Source organism: Oncorhynchus gorbuscha, linkage group LG26 (genome assembly GCF_021184085.1).
Source record: "Oncorhynchus gorbuscha isolate QuinsamMale2020 ecotype Even-year linkage group LG26, OgorEven_v1.0, whole genome shotgun sequence".
In the NCBI taxonomy this organism is placed as follows: domain Eukaryota; kingdom Metazoa; phylum Chordata; class Actinopteri; order Salmoniformes; family Salmonidae; genus Oncorhynchus; species Oncorhynchus gorbuscha.
Window position 1 is genome coordinate 16,400,366 of NC_060198.1, and position 9,285 is coordinate 16,409,650.

The following is a 9,285-nucleotide window of genomic DNA, read 5'->3' on the forward strand; positions in this document are numbered from 1 at the left end:
TTTGAATTGTAACTGCTTAGCAGATTATAAAGAAAGAAGATCAGTCTTTACGTGGATAAAAGAAAAGCAATATAACATATATTGTTTACAGGAAACTCACTCTACATCCTTAGATGAAGTTGCATGGAAAAAGGAACGGGGGGCGAAATAATTTGTCAAGGACAAAGGAACTCAAAATGTGTGATGATATTAATTAACAAAAATGTCGATCTGAATTTGTAAATAATCAGGAATGGAAGGTGGCTCCTTTTGAATATGAAAGTGGATGAAAAACAGATTTGGCTCATTAATCTATATGGTCCAAATCAGGATGATCCACACTTGAACTTACAGACAACAAACGATCAAATCATTATGATGGGAGACTATAACACAGTGTAAAGTACATTAATGGACCGTAAAGGAAATCACTCTACAAACTATCATCACAGTGCCCTTAAGGAAATCACAAATATGATGGACACATTAGAAATATTGGATATTTGGAGACTTAAATCAAGATAGTCGTCTTGACTACGTTCTTGTCTCTTTCTCTCTAATATCAAAGGTTAAAATAGTATTGATAGGAGACAGGTTTGATTTCACTATTATTAAAACAAGACCCAGATAATAATAATAATAAAATACAAAGACCCAGTCCATCTAAAAAAACTGGAGGCCTCTCACACTTTAATGTTGTGATGCGAAATGCATAGCACTCAGAATTAAAAAGGTTTTTACCAGGTATTGTTTATCCTGATCAGACAGGCTTTTAAAAGGATGAAACATTGGAGATAATATACGACAACTACTAGAAATAATAGAACATGAAACATCGAAGAAGCCAGGCTTGGTATCTATAGTGGATTTTTGAAAAGGCCTTTGATAAAGTAAGACTGGATTGTATTTATAAATGCCTGGATTTTTTCAATTTAGGCGAGTCTCTTATGAAATGGGTAAACGTAGTGTATAGCAACCCTAGGTGTAAAATATTTAGAGGATTAGAAATTCAAGGCTTAAAAACGAAGGTGTCCATGTATGCAGATGACTCATGTTTTATATTAAGTCCGCAAGCTAGAAACCTGCAATGTCTCATTGAAGACTTAGATAACTTTTCTGGGCTAAAACCTAATTATGATAAGTGTACAATCCTATGTATCGGATGTTAAAAAAAGACTACTTTTACATTACCCTGCAGTTTACCTACAGTTGAAGTCAGAAGTTTACATACACCTTAGCCAAATACATATAAACTCAGTTTTTCACAATTCCTGACATTTAATCCTAGTAAAAATTCCCTGTTTTAGGTCAGTTAGGATCACTACTTTTTTGACCCAATTGATGTCAATTAGCCTATCAGAAGCTTAAAAGCCATGACATTTTCAGGAATTTTCCAAGCTGTTTAAAGGGACAGTTAACTTAGTGTATGTAAAAATGACATGTGTCATGCACAACGTAGATGTCCTAACCAACTTTCCAAAACTATAGTTTAACAATAAATTTGTGGAGTGGTTGAAAAACGAGTTTTAATGACTCCAACCTAAGTTTATGTAAACTTCCGACTTCAACTGTATAGAATGGGCAGACTGTGAAGTAGATTTACTTGGTATTCATATCACAAAATATATAAATGAGCTCTCCACAGTGAATTTCAATAGAAAACTTAGTAAAAATAGACAAGGTCCTGCAACCATGGACAAGTAAATAGCTGTCTATTTATGGAAAAATTACACTGATTAACTCATTAGTTATATCTCAATTTACTCACTTTTGGCGCTGCAAGCTCCTGATGATTAGTTTTCAAATCATATGAGCAAAGAATTTTTCACTTTATCTGAGATGCTAAACAGAGTCACCAAGCTTCACGTCACAGTTTTGGAGGGAGTTCTGTCAACGTGTTTCCCTGCCATCCCCATCTCGACCAGACAGGATAAAGCGTGCATATCTATGTAATGAATATGAACTGGGTGGGTTGAGATTATTAAATATAAAAGCACTAAACTGCTCTCGAAAAGCTTCACTTACACAAAAGTTTTACTTGAACCCTATATTGTTCTCAAGTAGATTACTATGAAAAGGTCAACCATTGTTTAAAAAAGGCCTTTTTGCAGATTGCCATGTCTCATTTTCGATGAATTGATAATGAACTTTTTCAGAGTATATACAGTGGGGCAAAAAAGTATTTAGTCAGCCACCAATTGTGCAAGATCTCCCACTTAAAAAGATGAGAGAGGCCTGTAATTTTCATCATAGGTACACTTCGATTATGACAGACAAAATTAGGGGAAAAAAATCCAGAAAATCACATCGTAGGATTCTTAAATTAATTTATTTGCAAATTATGGTGGAAAATAAGTATTGGTCAATAACAAAAGTTTATCTCAATACTTTGTTATATACACTTTGTTGGCAATAACAGAGGTCAAATGTTTTCTGTAAGTCCTCACAAGGTTTTCACACACTGTTGCTTGTATTTTGGCCAATTACTCCATGCAGATCTCCTCTAGAGCAGTGATGTTTTGGGGCTGTTGCTGGGCAACACAGACTTTCAACTCCCTCCAAAGATTTTCTATGGGGTTGAGATCTGGAGACTGGCTAGGCCACTCCAGGACCTTGAAACGCTTCTTACGAAGCCACTCCTTCGTTGCCCGGGCGGTGTGTTTGGGATCATTGTCATGCTGAAAGACCCAGCCACGTTTCTTCAATGCCCTTGCTGACGGTAGGCTTTGTTACTTTGGTCCCAGCTCTCTGCAGGTCATTCACTAGGTCCCCCCGTGTGGTTCTGGGATTTTTGCTCACCGTTCTTGTGATCATTTTGACCCCACGGGGTGAGATCTTGCGTGGAGCCCCAGATCGAGGGAGATTATCAGTGGTCTTGTATGTCTTCCATTTCCTAATAATTGCTCCCAAAGTCGATTTCTTCAAACCAAGCTGCTTACCTATTGCAGATTCAGTCTTCCCAGCCTGGTGCAGGTCTACAATTTTGTTTCTGGTGTCCTTTGACAGCTCTTTGGTCTTGGCCATAGTGGGGTTTGGAGTGTGACTGTTTGAGGTTGTGGACAGGTGTCTTTTATACTGATAACAAGTTCAAACAGGTGCCATTAACACAGGTAACGAGTGGAGGACAGAGGAGCCTCTTAAATAAGAAGTTACAGGTCTGTGAGAGCCAGAAATCTAGCTTGTTCGTAGGTGACCAAATACTTATTTTCCACCATAATTTGCAAATAAATTTATAAAAAAATCCTACAATGTGATTTTCTGATTTTTTTTTCTAATTCTGTCTGTCATAGTTGAAGTGTACCTATGATGAAAATTACAGGCCTCTCTCATATTTTTAAGTGGGTGAACTTGCACAATTGGTGGCTGACTAAATACTTTTTTGCCCCACTGTATATTTGTCAAACAAGCACTGCAGCTGGTTACAATTTCACCCCCCTGAAAAGACAGAACAAATATCACAACAAATATTATGGTTGAACTCAATTGTGCTGGTTGATAAAATACCTACATTTATGGAAAACATGTCTGAAAGTGGTATTTTGTTTTTAAATTATATTGTAAATTGGAATGGTCTTTCATGGAGTTATCATAATTGTATGAGAAGGTCTGCTGAATCACACCAATTGATTACACCCCAAAAATTAAGGAGGCAGTGAACTTATCTGTCTGCCCAATTTAAATCATCAAACTGACAGAGGAATAAAAATAGCATAAATAGGAAAGTATACCAGTTTCATTTGAGTACCAGGACGTTGACAGCTGTGCCATACAGATAGCAAAATAGCTGGGAAGAGATTTTTGATGTACTGATTCCATGGTACAGGGTATATGAGTTGATACATAAAACAACGCAATATTCAAGACTTCGTGCTTTTCAGCTACGATGTTGGTACAGAATTCTTGCCACCAACAAAATTGAATATTTGGGGCAGCTCTGCAGATTTTGTTGTGAGGATACAGAATCAATAGACCACTTGTTTTGATATTGCCCTCAAGTAGCCAGTTTCTGGTCTCAGGTTCAGGAAGGGCTGAAAAAGCATAATATTAATCTAAAATTGACTATAGAAATTAGAGGTCGACCGATTAATCGGAATGGCCGATTAATTAGGGCCGATTTCAAGTTTTCATAACAATCAGAAATCTGTATTTTTGGATGCCGATTCCCCCCCCCCACAACTTTATTTAACGAGGCAAGTCAGTTAAGAACACATTATTATTTTCAATGACGGCCTAGCTGCCTTGTTCAGGGGCAGAACGACACATTTTTTACCTTGTCAGCTCAGGGATTCAATCTTGCAACCTTATGGTTAACTAGTCCAACACTCTAACCACCTGCCTTACGAGGAGCCTGCCTGTTACGCGAATGCAATAAGAAGCCAAGGTAAGTTGCTAGCTAGCATTAAACTTATCTTATAAAACACAATCAATCAATCATAATCACTAGTTATAACTACACATGGTTAAAGATATTACTAGTTTATCTAGCGTGTCCTGCGTTGCATATAATCGATGCGGTGCGCATTCGCGAAAAAGGACTGTCGTTGCTCCAACGTGTACTTAACCACAAACCTCAATGCCTTTCTTAAAATCAATCCACAGAAGTATATATTTTTAAACCTGCATATTTAGCTAAAAGACAGGTTAGTAGGCAATATTAACCAGGTGAAATTGTGTCACTTCACTTGCGTTCATTGCACGCAGAGTCAGGGTATATGCAAGTTTGGGCCGCCTGGCTCGTTGCGAACTAATTTGGCAGAATTTTACGTAATTATGACATAATATTGAAGGTTGTACAATGTAACAGCAATATTTAGACTTAGGGATGCCACCATTCGATAAAATACGGAACGTTTCCGTATTTCACAGAAAGAATAAACGTTTTGTTTTCGAAATTATAGTTTCCGGATTCAACCATATTAATGACCTAAGGCTCGTATTTCTGTGTTATTATGTTATAACTAGGTCTATGATTTGATAGAGCAGTCTGACTGAGCGACGGTAGGCACCAGCAGGCTCGTAAGCATTCATTCAAACAGCACTTTTATGCGTTTTGCCAGCAGCTCTTTGCTGTGCTTAAAGCATTGAGCTGTTTATGACTTCAAGTGTATCAACTCCCGAGATTAGGCTGGTGTAACTGATGTGAAATGGCTGGCTAGTTAGCGGGGTGCACGCTAATAGTGTTTCAAACGTCACTCGCTCTGAGACTTGGAGTATTTGTTCCCCTTGCTCTGCAAGGGCCGCGGCTTTTGTGGAGTGATGGGTAATGATGCTTCGAGTGTGGCTGTTGTCGATGTGTTCCTGGTTCGAGCCCAGGTAGCGGCGAGGAGAGGGATGGAAGCTATACTGTTAAACTGGCAATACTATAGTGCCTATAAAAACATCCAATAGTCAAAGGTATATGAAATACAAATCGTATAGAGAGAAATAGTCCTATAATTCCAATAATAACTACAACCTAAAACTTCTTACCTGGGAATATTGAAGAATCATGTTAAAAGGAACCACCAGCTTTCATCTGTTCCCATGTTCTGAGCAAGGAACTTAAACGTTAGCTTTCATACATGGCACATATATTCTTCTCCAACACCTTTGTTTTTGCATTATTTAAACCAATTTGAACACGTTTCATTATTTATTTGAGGCTAAATTGATTTTATTGATGTATAATATTAAGTTAAAATAAGTGTTCATTCAGTATTGTTGTAATTGTCATTATCGGCTTTTTTGGGTCCTCCAATAAGCGGTATCGGCGTTGAAAAATCATAATCGGTCAACCTTTAATAGAAATAGATGTTGTTGGGAGATCTGGAGAGACCCGGTCAGTCAATTACTAATAATCTTAGTAAAGAATTCATCTTCAACACGCAATCTGTGGATTCTATTAAAGTAGAGAGATTCGAATGGTATGTTAAACATCACCGCATATTTACATTTACATTACATTTAAGTCATTTAGCAGACGCTCTTATCCAGAGCGACTTACAAATTGGTGCATTCACCTTATGACATCCAGTGGAACAACCACTTTACAATAGTGCATCTAAATATTTTAAGGGGGGTGAGAAGGATTACTTTATCCTATCCTAGGTATTCCTTAAAGAGGTGGGGTTTCAGGTGTCTCCGGAAGGTGGTAATTGACTCCGCTGTCCTGGCGTCGTGAGGGAGTTTGTTCCACCATTGGGGAGCCAGAGCAGCGAACAGTTTTGACTGGGCTGAGCGGGAACTGTACTTCCTCAGTGGTAGGGAGGCGAGCAGGCCAGAGGTGGATGAACGCAGTGCCCTTATTTGGGTGTAGGGCCTGATCAGAGCCTGGAGGTACTGAGGTGCCGTTCCCCTCACAGCTCCGTAGGCAAGCACCATGGTCTTGTAGCGGATGCGAGCTTCAACTGGAAGCCAGTGGAGAGAGCGGAGGAGCGGGGTGACGTGAGAGAACTTGGGAAGGTTGAACACTAGACGGGCTGCGGCGTTCTGGATGAGTTGTAGGGGTTTAATGGCACAGGCAGGGAGCCCAGCCAACAGCGAGTTGCAGTAATCCAGACGGGAGATGACAAGTGCCTGGATTAGGACCTGCGCCGCTTCCTGTGTGAGGCAGGGTCGTACTCTGCGGATGTTGTAGAGCATGAACCTACATTTATTATTATATTTGAAAGATATATGGCACGTAGAAATCAGAAGAGGGTGGCCAGCAGAGATGGGTGGGATAGGCTGAGGGTTGTAAATGTGGAATTGGAGATAAATGGGAGTAGAGTTGCTGGGCCCCCGGGGGACAGAATGATCGTCAAAGATAATTTTTTCCTAAACTTTTTATAAAACGTTTAAGTTTGAATAACACTGAGGGGCAACGTTGTTACATCTAATCCCGTTTGCCTGAGGCTGATGCCGCTCACGTTTTGTACATGTGTACACATGCATATACACACACTTGCACATACACACACACACACTTAAATATGGGAGGGCAGGGTCTTGGATGGTCGAGGGGCAGCTCTTGGGGAACTGTGGATCTTGGAGGGCTGGTGGCCTGGCAGTTGGGAGCTTGGGGCGATGGCTGATAGGTCGCTGGTTAGGGTCCCCGTTTTTGACCTTGTGGGAGAGCTGTCGACATGCTCTTGAGCAGGGTGTTGAAGCTGGTTGCTTTTGTGGGTCGATATGGATGAGAGTCTGTTACATGACTGAAAGTAATGTAAATGTTGAGCTGTTTCTCTGCAAGTAGATAAGTTTTAATATTCAAATGTTTATTTTTGTAAATGATATAATAATACAAAATAAAACAAAATATGTTGTCTAGTGTCAAACTTTCTTTTGCAGGAAGTGAACAGAGATATATCCTTTATGTAATGAATTAATGCTTATATCGATCTGATGACATTCATAGTAACTCATCACATTCTTTAACATTCTGCATGCAATGCATAGGCCTAGTGATTATAATATAGCTCATCGTAATATAACACAGTCGGTGTGTTGCATGAATAATCATGCGTAGTCTCTTGATAAGCCTTGTATTCTTTAATACAACAATTATATTTCCATGTTGAGTGCAAAAGCTAGTCAGATGGATAACTATAACACTTGAATTTGGAATTTCAGTTTCTACATTTCCTGACACTCCATTGCTGGCAAGCACGGACCAGTATTATATAGTAATCAGTAAAACAAGTATCCTAAAGTCTATAGGCATAGCCATTCAGATTTGACATTATAATGTTGGCCTACACGCATAATCGTAGTCTACTTTGCAATATACTGCCATTTTATCGAATGATTCTTCAGTGATGAAAGTTTTTATCCATGCTTTATGGGCTCAGTATACCTATGACTGCCTAACTCATCACTAGGTATTTCATTCATTCTCATAAACAAAACATTTTTCTACAAACAACTTGGACATGTTAGGTCAATCACTGCAGTCACAGTTCCATCTTGTATAATGGTTATATTCTCCTCCCAGTAGCAAGTGGCAGGGTGGTCATCGACTGCAATATATACATTCTGATTTGTGGTTTTCAAATTACGGTTGCCCGCAGCCCATGAATGACAATTTCAGTTTGTGTGGTCATTCCAATAAGTTTGTAAATGGTTCAAGGTGGTTTCGAATGTCTAATTATTCATTTTGTGAAGACAGTTTATTCTCGAGTCTGAGTTTTACTACAGATTCTTCTCACCAGTATACCTTTGGGCAAATATAAGGTTTAGTCATTTGCAGGCCTTTGCCCTTCCTTACTAATAAACGGTCAATCTGTAGTGGGGAGTTATTTTAATTTATGCTCCGATGTGCTTCGTAAGTAAAAGGCTACAACAGCGGTTACCAACAGGTCTATCGTGATCTCCAAGCATTTCCGCAAAAAACAATAAGCCCAAAAACATGGTTTATAAACTAATAAAGCCTTGCTTTCATATATATATATACATATATATATATATATATTTTACATTTGTTTCGCACTGTTAAGCGTAGGTGCACTTGATTCAGCAGCTCTAGTGCCGGGAAGGAAAAGTAGGCTACAATTATGCATGTAGACCAAAATTATAATGTAATCAAGTGCACTATGCCTACACACTTTAGAATACATGTACTTGTTGTTACTCATATTCTACATCAAATGCCCTCAGACGAGGTTGTTTCACTCCATATGTTCTCTCGATGCGTTCTTTTTCCTGGTTCCCGATGGTTTACAACTTCTCTTGGGCCTTTTTGTTCCTTCCCGCAACATATGTTTGGCTCATCTGGTTTTCCATGCTTCTTGTTACCACCTTAACTCTCAAGCACACTTATAGCTTGCACAATTGTTTTGTTAGTTCTATTTCTTTCTGAGAAAGAGATATATAGTTCAAAATCTTAAATTTAAAGGGGGTACAGGTCATTTTAGATAGTTGGTACATAACCTTTAAACAATAGATCTTGTAAATTAGGGAAATATAATGTATATTAATTTGTTAAACAGCTGTAAGTATGACCATTTGCCACAAGAGATGGTATAAAGTGGTGTAGACATGTTATTTTTAACCAGTTTAAAAACAGATCTAGGACGTTTAACCTCAAATTGCTTCCAGCCACAAACAAAATTAAATTAGAGAAATTCTCATACAAAAATGAATTCCCCCAATTATCCATCAGAAGCAACTATATCCTCTTATCCATCCATTCTTCGTAGTGCTGAGATTTTTTCCCCTAAACTTTACATTTTCTAAATGGATGATTATGGTTAAACAGTTTCCAGTAGTGTACAACTTGTTGGTGAAAAGAAAGCTTAAAAGGCTTACAATTCTGAATAGTAAAGTCACAGCGCAAAGCAAAATCTATAC